The sequence below is a fragment of the Vicugna pacos genome, chromosome 15, assembly GCF_048564905.1.
Source record: "Vicugna pacos chromosome 15, VicPac4, whole genome shotgun sequence".
Lineage (NCBI taxonomy): Eukaryota > Metazoa > Chordata > Mammalia > Artiodactyla > Camelidae > Vicugna > Vicugna pacos.
In genome coordinates, this window is record NC_133001.1 from 3,820,178 (window position 1) to 3,834,023 (window position 13,846).

The 13,846-nt window shown below is 45.0% G+C and overlaps 1 protein-coding gene and 1 pseudogene across 5 annotated transcripts in view; one reads left to right on the plus strand and one right to left on the minus strand.

Moving 5' to 3' along the window:
• Positions 1-6,026, minus strand: part of LOC102542786 (electrogenic sodium bicarbonate cotransporter 4) — a 100,117-nt gene extending 94,091 nt beyond the window's left edge. For all 5 annotated transcript variants that reach the window (XR_012058880.1, XM_072937482.1, XM_072937484.1 and 2 more), the window contains exon 1: positions 5,962-6,026. The gene's annotated coding sequence lies outside the window, so the exon portion shown is untranslated. The remainder of the gene's footprint in view (positions 1-5,961) is intronic.
• Positions 6,027-12,708: 6,682 nt separating this feature from the next.
• On the plus strand, positions 12,709-13,800 carry LOC102545444 (adaptin ear-binding coat-associated protein 1 pseudogene; annotated as a pseudogene).
• Positions 13,801-13,846: the final 46 nt, after the last annotated feature.

Here is a 13,846-nt window from a genome sequence, read left to right on the forward strand (position 1 = left end):
TAAAACAGGGGCTCAAAATATAGATGGAGAATTTTTTGTTTTGTTTTGTTTTGTTTTTAGATGGAGAGTTTTAAAAAAATAAACTAATGTTTTCTGCACCCTTGGGTTTACGGGCTGAAATTGATAGTCCAAAAACAGATTTTTTTTTTAAGAAAACAATGTTGCTTAAATGTACTATTTTAAAATTTTCATTTAATAAACACGTAAAAAAATCACAAAACAAAACAATTTAAAATAAACAAAGAATTAAATTAAATTAAAATTTTGACTTAGAGGAGAAGCTGGGGCAGCAAAGTCAGAAATTTAATCATTTGTAGGACTCAGAACATTGAACTCTGATCTGAAGTTGAATGTGACTGTTCCTTAAGATTGGGTGTGAACTTGCGTCTCAGTTTGCCTTGGGCAGTCTCCATTTGCCCTGTTGTCTTGGCTTCATTGTTCGGTTCCCTCTTTCATTCTCAGAAGGGATCCAGTTTGGGCAACAAGTTATGTGGTGACTCTGCTTAAAATTTTTAAATGAGAGTGATCCCGTGGGCTGGCCAACTCTGAGCAAGGTGCTATGAAATGGAGAGTAAGGATTTCCAGGCAGAGGTGGCTGGAGGCTGTGGGACAGTGACGCTCAGCCTCCTAGGGGGCTGAGAATCTCACCTGGTTGGGAAAGGAAGGGCAGGTGTGGCATGTTGAGGGGAGTTGCCGTGAGGCTAAAGGTCAGGTGCGGGGTGGAGCTGAGAGGACAGTGGTGGCGTCAGAGTGAGATGTTTGAATTTAATATTTCAGCCGTGGAGCACTGCAGGGTGACAGCATGGCCCAAGCTATGACTGCAGGAGCAGGCAGGAGTAATGGAACCCTGGCTGCATAAGGGGACAGGAATTGGGCAGCTAAGCAAGAGACTTGGAAGGGGGGTTGACAACTCTACACCTTTTACTCCTATTGAATTTTGGATCTTGTTACTGTATTACCTTTTCAAAACAACATACAAATAAAATTAAAATATAAAGGAATTCAGGCTACCTTAACCACAGATTCTTCTAGATCAAGAGTGGAATCAATCATTTTATCAAGTTTTTAAAAACCCTGTTCATAAAAACAAGTTGCCTTGAAATACTTGAAAAGATGCTCAACCTCACTCATTTGAAAAAAGAAAAGGAAGAACATTAGAGCCACAGTGAAATACCATTTTTCACCTTTAGACTGGCAAATAGCAAAAGCTTTCACAGCAGCAAGTGTGGAAGGAAATGGGTCATCTCCCGCGCTGCGGCTGGAGAGGCTGCGGGCGAGCGCGGGCTCCGTGGGGCTGTTCCCACAGTATCCGTAACTCCTACAAATGCGGGTACCTTTGCTGGGTAACAGCAACTCTTTGTCTAGAAAATTATCTTACAGATATACCCCCACCTGTGGACAAAGATGCCTGTGTGGTTCGGGGCAGTTACTCACCTCCCTACACTTACATCAGAGGGTTCTCGTGGGAGTTAAGTGATGCAAGGCACAGATAGGCTATTAAAGAGGGCCTGGCACACAGTAAGTGCTCAGTAAATGCTGGCTGTTATTGTTACAGCGTTGTTCATGGCAGCAAAACATTGGAAATAACATAATGTCTATCAAGAGGGGACTGATAAAGAAAAGTTTTATCTTACATTGGAAAAACCATGAAATAGAATGGGCATACTTTTCAAGCCAAAAAGAGAAAGAAAAATATCATATGATATCACTCATATGTGGAATCTAAAAAAAAAAAAGACAAATGAACTTACATATAGAACAGAAACAGACTCACAGACATAGAATACAGACTTGTCGCTGCCAGCCGGGAGGGAGGTGGGAAGGGATAAACTGGGAGTTTGAGATTTACAGATACTGCGTGGTATATATAAAATAGATAAATAATTGTATACTGTAGAGCACAGGGAAACATATTCAATACCATGTAGTAGCTCATGGTGAAACAGAATATGAAAATGAATCTATGTGTATTCCTGTATGGCTGAAGCTCTGTGCTGTACAGCAGACATTGCCACAACACTGCAGACCGATTATACTTCAATAAAATAAGAAGAATGGGCATGCTTTTTAAATAGTGCTATGGAATGATTTTTTATAAACATTGTTAAATGGAAGAAAAGGAAAGTGTAGAAAAGTGGGTGTGGTTGCCACCATTTGTGTGTGGGGTTGCTTACGGGTGCACGTCCTGTCCGGGGATGAAGTCAGAAGCAACCGAATAACAGTGACTATTCCTGGCGGGGGGGAGAACTGAGAGACAGGACTCGAGGGCCACTGTGTAACCTCTTGTACCTGTTATATTGCCCGCCATAGGGACGTAGTCTCTAGTCAGAAACAATTAAATACATTGAGGCATAGATCCTAAAGAATCGAAAGCAGGGACTCAAACAGATACTTGATGTCACTGTTTGTAGCAGCATTACTCACAATAGCCAAAAAAGAGGGGGAGACACCCCAGTGTTTACTGATAGATGAATACACAGACGAAGTGTGACCTGTCCACACAGGGGAATCTTATTCAGCCTTAAAAAGGAGGAAAAGTCTGACACGTGCTAAAACATGGGTGAAACCTGAGAGCATTGTGCTAAGTGCAATAAGCCAGGCACAAAAGGACAAATACTTGTACGACTCCACTTATATGAGCTGTCGAGAATAACCAGATTCATAGAAGCAGAAAGTAGAACAGTGATTATCTGGGGCTGGGGGCAGAAGGAACGGGGAGTTGGTGTTAAATGGGCACAGAGTAGCGGGGAGGGCATAACTCAAGCGGTAGAGCACCTGCTCAGCACGCACAAGGCCCTGGGTGCAACCCCTGTACCCCCCCCTAAAAATAAATAAGTAAGTAAACCTAATTACCTCCCCCCCAAAATAAAAAATAAAAATAAATAGACATTAAAAATAAATAAATAATAATATTAAAAATAAATAAATAAAAATGGGTACAGAGTTTCTGCTGGGGCTGATGAAAAAGTTCTGGAAGTGGAGGGTGGTGATGATTGTACAACAGAGTGAAGGTGCTTCCTTAATGCCATTGAATGATACACTCAAAAATGGTTAAAATGGTAGATTTTATATCATGTCCATTTTATCACAAGAAATAACAAGTAAAGAATTTTAATCATAAAAGTGTCCGTTTTTGCTTGCTCAGAGTCATGTTAACTGCAGAGATGATTTACCAGGAGCTGCAGTGAACGAGCCACAAGAAAGACTCGCCCCACCCAGAAAGGACTCAGCCTCCAGACCCTGGCAGGTCACGCCGTTCTGCTGACCGGCTTTGGGGGGATTCGTGGTGCCGAACAGAGGGGAAAGGCTGAGCCAGGACCAGGGCGGGAGGGGCGCTTCACCCAAGATGGGGAAGAAAAGGAAGGGAAGAGGAGACGGGTGGGCACAGAAGCAGAGAAAACCCCTGCCTGGCCACAGAGACTTTCTCCAGGAGGAAGGAGGTGAGAGCTGGGAATGTTCGGCAGGGGGCTGGATTTTGAGGGGGCTGGAAAAGGTTGGCCTTTGAGCGGTCTCCAGGGATGTGTAAAAGACTCAGCATGTTCCCCGGAGGAGCCCGGAGAGGCTGGTGATCACAAATGTATAGAGAGCATTTCCCTCTCCTCACCTTTTCTCTCTCCCCAGACAACAGCCCTGAAGGGGGTTGCAGACCACTGGTAGCTAAATAAGTGAGTAAGTAAGAGTGAACGCCAAAACTCCCATCCAGACCGCCAACTGCCACAGGCTTCTGCAGCCACACCAAGCTGGGATGAGAAGAGGCCTTCAATCTGAAGTCGAGATTGAAGTTTGAATTATTATTGGGATGGACATTGCAGTTACTGAAATGAGACTGAGACTCTTGTGAGCCGAACAGTCACGTGACTTGTCTAAATGCCATCCAGTGACAGACCAAGATCCAGCCCGGCAGAATACATTTAAAAGAGCAGCAAGAGGCAAAACTCCAGTGGCTGTCTGATTTTATCCGATGAGTCATGCTTGTTGATTGGAATAGTTACAAAATGTTATCTTCAGTTGTTAATTGAAACGCACATACCTTGCCTCTCCCGCTATATTGTAAGCTCTCTGATGGCAGGGCTCCATGTGCTGTTTATCTTCCTCCTGCCCCCTCAGCCCGGCAAAGCACTTTGCAAGTACACAGTAGGCACTGGAATGGCTGCTAACTGAAATGCTAGCCCAGAGGGATTACCCGACGTGAGGCAGCCCTGGGCCATTTGTGTGCTGAAAACACTGTTCTCAGCATCAAGCCGGTGAGTAACAAGATCTGGCTGAGTTGAAATGACTCCTTCTAGAGAGAGAGCCCATGATCTAGGGAGTCTGATATAAAATGATGCTGCCAGGTGCCCAGACCGAGGAGGATAGGGGCAGAGATGAAGGAGGTGTGGATGGTCCTTTTCTGTTTCTCTGTTAGGGCCGCCCTTGTTCTGGATCAAGGAGAGGAAGGCCAAAACACAAGAGGAGGGCGAGTCAGACCCCGTTTACGACCTATGACACCAGAAGTGAGTACTGCATGACTTACTGGGCCTCCAACCGAGCTGAATTCATTTTTGATTAAGAGAGCCTTCAAGGGCTCCTGGTCTCGAGATTATATAAAATAACCCCAGTCATGTACTCCTGAGATAATAAACCAACAGAAGCACAGAGCCCAATTCTTCAGGCAGGAAAGTGGATCCCAAGTAGCTCAAGAAGCAATCTTTTCTACAGATGAAGGCTGAGAAAAGGAAACCCAGGACCAGCTGATTCTGGTTTGGGGAATGTTAACATTGAAGAACGCACAGTTTCTTGTGACAAAGTTATCTCCCATGCTGGCATGGCCACCATCCCTGTTCACAGAGGAGGGAGGTAAAAGAGATGTTTGAGGGTCTCCACTATGAAGTCTAAGTACTTGATTACTGCCTTTCTGGTTAAGTGAATTTGACTGAAGCCAGAGTTGGGCCGACACTCAGTCGAGCAACAAGCCACTTAACTGAGTGCCTGCAATTCATGGGGAAAGATGACTCTCCTTAGACTGAGACATCCAAAATAAGTTGTGGGGTGAGAAGGAGAAAGAGCATAGTTGGTGGATCTTCAGGGTACTCCTGAGAAAACGCCTCTGCTCATGAGCTCACGGCTCAGTTCCAAATTCCAGGAGGCCTGCTTGGAGAGAGGGCAAAACACACTTTCTCAGGGACGGAAGTCTGTAGAGCTAAGGGCGCTGGGTTTCTAAGTCAGAATTGCATCAAGGGCCGGATGCCACTTTCCTTGGAAAGCCACCTGATCTCCAGGCGCCCTGCTAACACAAGAACTGTGCAGCCTGTCCCTTCTAGGGAGAGAGATGTGGCTGGGCTCCCTGGCTGCTCACACGTCCCCTTCCTCTCATCCCCTCAAGAGCCCGAGAAGCAGATCCTTGGGAAAAGGGTGCCTCCCTCGGACTGGAAAGCTTAGCTGAAGTGGGGATTTTTAATGTAAGTCCTGGACTTTCAGAAGCCCCTAAGAAGATGCTGTAAATAACCCTTATTGAACTGGAAGCAGCGTGAAGCAGGCACAGGACCAACCACTGTGAAAAGCATGGATTGAAGAGGGGTAGTTAGACACCACCCACCCCAGGCAGAGAACATAACCAGGTGTGCTCTCAGCTCCGGGCGAAGTCGCACCTTGCCCGGATGCCCCACACGCACACCCGCTCCTCTCTGGAGGCGGGGACAGGGGAGCACAGAAAAGTGACACTACTACAGGACAAACCGGTCATTCTCTTATGGGTCCTCTCCTATGTTGAAATATTATAGATCAATTTAAACAATTAGATTGTCCCTTATCTTTGCCCTCCAAGTCTTGTATAGATATTTAGCAAAAAGCAATAAAATTCTCCCCTGACTCTCAGTGGGCTGGGGAGTCCTGCCTGGGCTGCTCAGTGTGCTCACCCACATCCCCAGACCGGAACCGACAGCCACGCTGTAACTCCATATATTTAAAATCCACTCTACTCACCCCCAGTGCAGTGGCCTGGCTGCTCCTGGGCCCTTGAATCCAATCCCTTTAGGGTGGACCTTTCAGTGGGAACCCACCCACCACTCCTTTTTTTCTCCTTCTGCGATTAACATAGTGCCTCCTCTATTGCCCCACCAATCAGCTGTTTTAGAACCGAAGAGTCTTTGTCTGCTCATAGGCGCTGTAAAAAGTAACATTCGTTTTATGTTTTTTAATCTCGTGTCCGTGTCTTCCACAACTCTCATTGGCTTATCTAATCAGCACGTCCCAGGGAGGTTTATTTCTCGCTGGCTTAGCTTGTCCAAGTACAGTGAGCCAGCTGAGGCATTTACCCAGGGAGAATCCGCTCCTTGAAACAGGCAGTCCTCGGCAAAGATGTCGCCCCCTTTGCCTCTTCTCTCCATAGGCCGGAGATTAAAGAGGGCATTCCACATCCCACTGCCGCCCCAGCTCTGCAAACCCCAATGCCTGCTCCTTCAGAGAAGGACACAGAAAACCAAGGACCAAACCAAACTCTGCAAGAAAAATGTTGTGTACTCTGTGACTTCTTGAAGTTTTGTGCTGATTTTTCACCCTCATGTTATTAATTCCTTTTTTGTAAATAGGAAAGATACGATGGGGGAACATAAGTGGAAAACAGGAAGTCTGGAGGGAGGAGAGAAGGGACAGTGAGCGGAGGGGAAAGGAAGTGGGAGTTCGGGGCCCGGGGTGGGGAGAGGAGCATGCTGGGAGCCCCTGGCAGTGTCAGCTCCTCCAGGCACCAAGCGGTGGGCTTGGTGTTACACACACCTTCTCTTATTTAACTCTCTCAACAGGCCTGCCAAGAGAGCATTTTCATCCCCAGCCTTGCAAATGTAGAAACTAAGGCTCAGAGAATGTAACACTTGTCTGGACTCATAGAAATAGGAGAAAGAGCTGGGGTGAAGCCCCACTGAAAAATGAACTCCACGCCCCTGCTTCCGCAGGCCCTTCTGTGGATTTTCTGTGTCTTTTGACCTGTATTTCAGGGTTTACTTCCCTTTCAGGTAGGAAATTAATCTTCTGGCTTGAAGACCCACCTTCTTCCTAGATCGTGCGGAGTTTTCCCTCAGTGGAAGAGCCACACCCTCAGACCGAGGGCCCGCCTGCAGCAGACAGGCAGAAAATCTGATTTGGAGGCCACGGTTGAGCCATCACATTAACCGTAGTTTCTCTCCATAACCCATAGAGTGAAAGACTTGCGAGACTTCAGTGACCAGCTCACCCCAGGCTGCCTGAGACTTCTCTGGTTTGAGCACTGAAAGTCCTGTGACCCAGGAAAGTCCTTAGTCTTAGGCAGATTGGGACAGCCTAGGCCAGAAGGCACAGTCCCACGCCTCAAGGAGTTTCCAGCAGGTCAGAGATGAGACAAATTCACGAGCACAAGAGTGTGAGGCCCCATAAAGAAGCAAGAAGGGAGGGAGGCAGTCAGTAAAAGAGGAACCACGTGCATTTGGCAAATTAATTCATTCCACAGATGGTCATCGTTCACCTTCTAAGGGCCAGACCTTAACCCAGGCCCTGTGGGTTAAAGAAACACATCATGGAGGAAGTGGCATTCAGATGGGCAGAGAAGGTGGGGGTAGGCACAGGATTTGGAATAGCAGAATTACCAAGGGGGTAGTTGAGGCAGAGGGAAGAGCCGTAAAAATGAAGAACTGTGTCCTGGGAACATGGGGGTGGTTTCCCTGGCACAGGGCAAGTTTGGGGACAAAAAGCTTTGGGGGGACCATTCTAAACAGGCATGAACATCAGGAAATGTGTCTGAACTCAAAGGAATGCAGAATGGGACTTTGTGCAAGAATGGAATAATGGCTTCAGGGTGGATCGTAGCGCAGGTGGAAGGATCAGTTGGGACATTACTGATACAGAAAAAATGGGGCCCAAGAGGTTAGCTGTGTCCCTGGGATGCACTCCATCAAGTGTGGGTCCTTGGCTTTAGGCAGGAAAGAACTCAAGAGCAAGCCATACTTGAGTAAAAGTAGATTTATTCAGAGAGACACACACTCCATAGACCAAGTGGAGGCCATCTCTGAAGGTCAGAGAGACCACGAGGTGTTGGGGTGGGTGTTCAGTTTAAAGTAAATGTGGGTACACACTCCATAGACAGAGTGCAGGCCGTGTCCGAAGGTGAGAGAGTGAGAGGCCGTGAGGCCCGCTGTTACTAGTCACTAGTTTTTGTGGGCTCAGTGGCTTCATATGCTAACAAGTGGGAGGAAGGGGCGGGGATTCCCAGGAACTGGGCCACCGCCCACTTTTTGACTTTCCATGGTCAGCCTCCAAACTGTCATGGTGCCTGTGGGAATGCCATTTCCCATGCTAATATATTACAACGAGAGTGTAATGAAGCTCAAGGTCTACTGGAAGGCAAATCTCCCGCCGTCTTGGGCCTCAAGGTCTCCTGGGAGTTGAACGTTCCCCCATCTTGGTGCTAGCTGCCGTGCCAGTCTTTTAATGGCTGTGTCCTGCCCGCTTCCTTCCTATCTCATTGCTGCCAGGCATTCAAGTGAAACGCTTTGGTTTCTACCTACCCTGGTTTTGTTTAAATCATTTGGATGTTAATCCAGATTATTTTGCTTTTTTATTTTCCTTTTTGTTTTTCACTTCATACTGGAGTTTGAGGGTGGTCTTTTTCCTGGGTTGCTGAGGGGACAGATAGGAAGGTATGGGATGAGCAGCTTTCCCTCCAGGATGCACAAGGGGGACAGGTTTGCAGGCTGAGGATCCTTTCCTGATGGAGGAAGTAGGGTGGGAATTGCTCTGGCAGCAAAATGCTTTCCTCTTAGTGTCCAGTGTCCACTGAGAATTGGCTGGTGCACTGCATGCTCCTCTAATGCCACCTTAGCTGTCCACCACTGCAGCTACGGTGAGTTACTTTTTATTCTTTTTTTTTTTTTTGGCTTAAAACAACAAACATTTATTATTCCAAAGTTCCTGTTGGTCGGGAGTTCTTATTTACTCTGAATGCCATTCTGCCTTGCTGGAGAAGGACAACCGATGTGGGTGAACAAAGGACAGGCGGGGTGGGGGGAAGGGGACGCAGAGCCTGAAACTCCCCGATTACCACTGACTGTCACAATGCCTGCTGTCTCAGAGCCTCAGGGTTTCCCACTCTGCTTACTTCTCAGGTGACTCCCTCTTTTCTCCATGTCTGGAAGTAGGTTCCTCAACAAACGTGATGAGTGTAGTTAACTGGTGGAACTCAACTTACACCCAGAACTCAGGCGGCAAGGGATACTGGGAAATAAAGTTTTTGTCTTTCCAATCTCTCCAAATCCAAGGATCTACCACAGGGTTTTTAAATCTTTACCAGTTAGTAAAGTTATATTTGGTTCTCCAACTGACAATTGTGTGTTTTTTCCATAAAATGGAACCCAAAGTGGGTGGAGTGGTGAGAGGCGTACCTTCCCCTGACTGTTCCCAAGCCATTCAGCCGTGGCCTGGAAGCCAGCTCTCTAAGAAGGCGACAGTCCCACGTGAACCACATGACCGCGGTGGGACTGGAGAGGAGAGATCTGGGTGTCAGGTCCCAAAGAATCCACTGTACTCCCTTCCTTGTATTCCAAATTTGCTTTGGAATTTTTCCCTTTTCTTTCATTAAAAAAAAAGTGTCATTTCAGTGGGATTGAGGGAGAAAAGAGAAGTAAATGTCAGAGTTCAGTTCATCCCCTTGAACTAGAGTTTTTGATTCCTATTCAGGTTGAACTCTTTTTCATTTGGTTTTGAACAATTGCATTTTTGTGCATTGATAGTCACATCCATGTTTAAATTGGTGTATTTCTACTTTCATATTTATTTAAAAGAATTCTTTCTCATATATTATAAACATTTTTCTGTTTGTCATTTGTCATTTATTTTTATTTATGGTCTTTCCTTTTTCTTCTTTTCCTTACAGAAGGGTTTAGTATGTGTATGAATTTTAAGGAAGTCAAATTACCCATACTTTTCTTTAAGGTTTCTAGGTTTATTGTCGATCTCAGAAATGCTTTAATTATCCTCAAGTTTATGTACACTTAGCATTTTCTTCTAGTTCTTTTCTGGTTTTGTTTTTCATATTTAACTATTCAATCCATCGGGACTTTAATTTGGTATATGATAAAAGGATTTAACATCATTATTTTTCCCAAGTGTTACATCACCAGTTGTCAAGTTTTGTACCCTCTACTCATTGGTTTGAAATACTACCTTTATCACAGGCTAATGTTTCCGTGTGCCGAGTCTGTGCTCAGCCAACCATCCTGACAACATGTTCTACACTCAGTCTCCTTTTGCTACTATCTGTTCTCCCCTCAAATCACTGTGTTCCAGGTTCTACCCCCACAGCGTCACAAACATTTCTCTAGCAAATCTTATCATCAGACTCCTAATTGCCAAAGTCTGTGGATGCTTCTCAGGTCTTTTCTTGAGGGACCTCTCTGTTACATTTGACATTGTTGGCAATTCTTTCCTTCTTGAAATCCATTCTATGGGGGTGATTCTGTTTGGCTGTTTTGGTAAATTTGGGGACTTCTGTGTCATTAGGTATGTACACCTTCATCTTTGCTAAAGAACACCAAGGCACTTTCCAGAAGGGTTGTGGAATTTCACACCCCCACCAGTAGTGTGCGATAGTCTAACTAGATTATTTAAAGACAAGAATTGGTAGATCTGGGATGCGCTGGGTCTCTGTTCCCTGGCATTTGCTCAGTTCCCCCTTTTCACCTTCTTCCCGTAGATGTTTTCCTCTCCTGTGAGCTTACATCCTGCTGTTGGCCTAAGCCAACCCCACCACTGTCTCTACTCTCTCCTCCAACACAAACCAACTGAGAGCTTTAAACTCAGCTTCCTAAAACCTCATTTGCATTTTGTTACCTGTTTCAAAATCATCACTGGTTTCCCAGGGCAGTCAAATAGTCTGAAATCCTTGGATTAGCACCCAAAAACCTTCCTTTGCCTGGTTTCCTCATTTTTTCCAAGATGTATCTCCCCACTACTTCCTAAGGGGGTGCAATCGAATCCAACCAAGGGAACCCATCCTGCTGGTGGGAGTGTAAACTGGTACAACCACTCTGCAAAAACAATGAGGCAATGTTTAATAGAGAAGGAAATACACCTCCTGGATGACCAAGCAGTTTCACCTTTTATGTGTGTACTGGGGCACATGAATAAGAGTGTTTACATAGCATTGTTTGTAAGTGCTCAAACATGGAAACAACCCAAATACCCATCAAGAGTAAAATGGATAAGTAAGTTCCAGTCTGTGCATCCTACTTCACTCTGCCGCACCATTGACCCTAGGTCAGTGGGTATGTTTCTTTTGCAGACATAGCTCTATTTAAAACTACTTCTTTTCCAAAATAGAGAGTTAGGGTTATTTCCAATGAAAAATGAATTTCCAATATCATTGTGATAATATGTAGGAACATTCCAGCGGGGAAGGTATAGCTCAGTGGTAGTATGCATGAGGTCCTGGGTTCAATCCCCAGTACCTCCATTTAAAAAATAAAATAAATAAATGAACCTAATTACCTACCCCCTCAAAAAAAAATATGCAGGAACATTCTAACAAGTTGTGGTCACGTTTCATTATTCTGGTAATCTAAGTGCTCCTTTTCTTTTTTTAATTCACTTTTTAAAATGTATACACATTTGGGGGAAGGGATATAGCTCAGTGGTAGAGCACATGCTTAGCATGCACAAGGTCATGGGTTCAATCCCCAGTACCTCCATTAAAAACAACAATAATAAACTTTCTAAAAAATAAAAAACACTTTAAAAGTAAAAACAAAATATATACACATTAAATGGAGTATAATCTATTAAAGTATTGAATCACCAGGTTGTACAGTTGAAACTAATACAATATTGTAAATGGACTATACGTCAATAATTATTTAATTAATTAACACATGTATTAAAAATAATAAAATAAAATCTATATACAGTCTCTTTTGGGGTTCAGTTCTATAAGTGGTAACTAATGCATACAGCCTATCCTTTCCTTTTTTTTTACAAAGGAGTATCAAGATGGGCTTAAGGTAGTGTCTTAGATCACGTTCACTGGGGCCTTGGAAAACAAAGTTTCACTTCACAACTTGGTAGGTGGGTTGTGTTTACTCTTATGAGTTCATGAAAGTGAAGTTCCGCCTTGGTCCTTGCTCAACTGTTTAGCTCCTGATCGCCTGCCAGGACAGCCAGTCCTGGGCTGACCCTTTTCACTAGAATCAGAAGGGTCTCTTCTGGCAAAACAGGCCTGGCTTTTACTCTCTACTGGAAACGAACAAGCTGTTGCTGCAGGTGAAGGGCCCAGCCAGGGCTATTTCTAAACCAGGTGCCCTTGGCTACGGAGTATGTATATGACCTAAAACTCCAGAGGAGGGTCTGCCATATCTGAGCTACCTTACCTTCTAGACAGTGTCAAAATGTGATGGCCTAAGCATTGAGGGAGAGTGAATACTGTCCCCTCATCTCTCCAAGAAAGGCAGGGCACATTGGGCCATTTAATCATATAGTAATCACAGAGTTTTCAAAGTCCCTTGAATCAGCTAACTGTTTAACCACAAGCCCACCATTCCATTCCATTTGCTCCGACATTATGGAAAAAAATCAAAATTTTAATTAATAGGAAAAAAATTCTAGAAATACCTGCAACCCATCAAGAGACCAGCCACTGTCTCACCCAATATTTCACCCCTTCCCTTGCCTGCTGTTTTGACCTTTCCACTTCAATGGTGACTTCACAAAAATGGGATGCTAGGCTTCACCAAGACGGTGACCTTGATGGCCAGCCTCTCTAGGTGGGTAGGGATTAGCACCTCCTATAAATTCCCAGGTGATGTGAATGCTGTTGGTCAAGGGACCACACTTGGAGAAACCCTGCTATAAATCAAACTAACTATTTATAGGAAATGTGAAAGTTACAGGAATCTATTAACACCATGAGGATGCATTAAAAAAAATGGACTCTAAGAAATAGTTCCTTCAACAAATAAATTATAAGGGAAAAGCAAGCAGGGAAGAATTTAGAGATTAAAGGAAACTTAATAGGCATGGAGAGCAAAGCCAAGATACCAGCCCGGAAGGAGTAGGAGCCTAGTCCTGCACATGAAGTTGGACGTCAGTGTCTACCAGACTCTGCCGCAGGTCTCCAGTGGTGGCTACAGGCTAAATGTATTGCAGCCTGCTTAGACTGTTCACATCCAAATCACTTTAAAGGGAAAGACTGTCTATATTAACTTGAGTATTAAGTATCAGGGGAGCTCTCTGCCCAGGCACCAGTAGAACAATATCCTGGCTGAGGAGACGCGACAGATTCCAGGTTCTCTTTTATAATTTCGCTCCAGGATGACACTGGACATAGTGCTTTCACTGGCATTTGCTTCATAGATCAGGGTGGTGTCTTTGCAAAACTACTTCAAGTGGGTAAAGCAGATATCTGAGACATCCAGAGAATCTCAGGAAATGGACACTCACCCCAAACTGAATCTGGGCTTCAAGGAAGGACAGATCATCAAGTAAAGTAATGGGAACATTACCACCAAAAGATGGTGTGTTTCTAAGTGCAGGACTGTAAGAGACTGGGGGGCCTAAGTTTACTCCTAACCCACCTGGAGGCAAAGTCACTATCCCACCCCCCCATCCTCCAAGATTGCCATCAATAGTCAGGTCGCCCCACTACCCATTCCAAATCTAACCTTGGAAGCAGTGATGCAGATTTCCTTTTAGGTGAGATTCTCCTGTTCCAGTCATGACAGCAGCTCCAGTCTCTGAGCAATGACCTGAGGAGACTTTGGCACTGCACCCAGCTCTGTTCCAAACCTGGCACCACAGCTATCCAACTGAGACCAGGTCTGAATAGCACTGGCAGGACATCAAAGACAGACTTGAA